Raw genomic sequence first — 2,470 nt, forward strand, 5'->3', positions numbered from 1 at the left:
CCTGGGTCTAGAGCCCTCGCCCCCTCTGGGCAAGCTCTCGAGAGAGAGTTTAAGGAGGTGGTGACGTCATTGAAGGGGTGGGGCGAGGCCGTCATCGACCACATGACCAATCACATGGGCCCACCAGAGCTCTGACTTCTTTTGCATGGAATGGGGGTGGAGCCAGTGGAAGCCAAGTGGGTGGCCCCGCCCATACCTACAAGCCAATAAGAAGCCAGCCCTGAGGATACTGGCTTGCTATTGGAGGATAGGACTTAAACTCTAGGAACTTCGACCAGTGTGCCTATGATTGACAGATCTTGGTGAGCCAACCGGATAGGATCTCCTGACTCATCATTCTTGTTAAGAAAATTTGTGTCACACCTTTTGAGAATTTTTGAGAATTAAAGTTACATCCATACCACCCTGTGTGAGAAGAGAGCTAATTGCATGTATTTGCATAATGGTAGAATGTTTCTCAAGTTGGATTGTACATGGAGAAGGAGCTTTCAAATTGTTTTCTGAGTCTTCATCCATGGAGAGGCCAACCCCACCCCACCCCTACAGAAAGCCTGTCTGCTCTAGATGCAGCCAGAGGCTCAGCAGAAACTTTTGGAGAAGACAAATAGAAATACTCTAAAATGTGTTGCAGTCCTTTTAACAGGCCTGTCTTCTATCCCCGCCCCTTATGGATCCCAGACATTTCCCAGTCTGACAACCACTGCCTTCATCAACCCTGTTTCCATAGAAGGCCCATAAAACCAAACCAAGACTTGGGCTCCATCAACTGCCATCACCATGTCTAGGTTCTATCCAGGCTGGTGGTGTTCACCATGTTTGCTCTACCCTATCAGAAACCTTTATCCTCCTGCCTCAACTTCACCATTTTCTAGTCTGCCTTTTGTTCAGTTTGGTCCAGTTACTAGAAATAATAGGCACTCAGTGAGTGACCACATCAGTTTTAAGTGTGTTCAATGTTGAGCTGATGGTACTAACCACAGCCTTTTCTTTCCTACATGAAGACAAGTCACAACGGAAATAGAGCTGGCCTGTCCTATTTATTCATAAGTTGTAGCTTAATTTGATTGTGAAATTACAGCAGCAAGTGAGCATGATGTTCCTACCCATCTCCCTGGAGAAATCGTGGGTGAGATGAAAAGTTAGCTACAGCCTTATGTCTCATCTCACTTCTTCCCATTTCTCAAAGTCTCTGTCCTTTCTTCTCACCTGCCCTTGACTCCTCAACTTCAGGCATTGCCTCCTCAGTACAACCACACTGCTGAAACTTGGTCACCAGTAATTTCCCAGTTGTTGAATCCAAAATCAGACTTTAGTCCTCATCATTTTGGACCTGTCTTTTGTCTGTGACCACTATGGGAACTCCCTTCCTAAAGCCCTGTATACTCACAAAACTTGCAGTTCGGTCCTCCCTACCCCCTCTGCTCCCACCTTTTCCTCCATGGTGAATGTCAGCGTTCTTCATCATTCAGCCTGTAGCCACTGCTCCCCTCCTCCTGGGCCTGTTACCGTGCTAGATACTGGAAGTCCATACCTTTCCTTTTTTGGTATATCCTTCTCCTGTTAAGCTCAACTAAAAGCCTTGGTAGTCAGTTTGAGAGTCCTTATCTTACCAAGTACAATGAGACAGACCTATGACCCCAATACCTGAGAGGCTGAGGAGGGAGGATTACAGGTCAAAAACAACCTTATCTCAGGAAAAAAAAAAAAAAAAGGTGAGGGGGCAAGGCTCCAGGTATCCAGATTGTGTCATACCCTTCTTGTCTCCATCTTCAAAGAAAGAAAAGGACTAGAAGAAGCCATCAGAAAACAGGAGAAAGGCCAGGGCCACCTTTTGAAATTAAGAAGTGCAAGAGAAATTGAACCTTGGACATCGGTCACATGTCAGTACAAAGGAATGTAAAATTTTCTGCCGTTGGAAAGAAAACAGTCTCAAGGGACCCTTAGGCAAACTCTTCTTAGTGTCTGGAGGAAAAAAAGGTTAACAGATCTGACCTAAAAGTCTGAAACTCACACCAGGTTTTACTTGCACAGTAAAATGCTGGGCCTCACTCTTAGTACCAACAGGTAAGGGCTTAGGTTTCTATATGAATTCAGAAAGACACAGTTTAAAGCAGTGGCTCATGAAACTTTAGTACGTATTTGGGGGAGGGGACCTTGCATTTGGTTTCCCTACTTTAACTTATGGGGATGTGTGGTTCCTTATAGTTTTCCAGAATTTGCAGGTGGCCAAGGTAGGGTAGCTTTTGATAAGAGGTAGCATACTGTGGTGACAGTCCTGTCACAGGTAGACCTTGATCACCTGGGGTGAAAGTTGGCATGTTCTAACAGGGAAACATAAAAGCAAGCAGGTTCTTTGCAACCGTAAAGGCTCTATAGAGCTTAGGAACAAGGAAATGCTTCAATCCATCCTGAAAAATAAGCATTAAGTAAAACATATTCACACCCATGAAAGGAGCAGAATGGAGGAAAT

The sequence above is a fragment of the Mus caroli genome, unplaced genomic scaffold (genome assembly GCF_978045245.1).
Source record: "Mus caroli unplaced genomic scaffold, Mus_caroli_1 scaffold_19, whole genome shotgun sequence".
NCBI classification, from domain to species: Eukaryota; Metazoa; Chordata; class Mammalia; order Rodentia; family Muridae; genus Mus; species Mus caroli.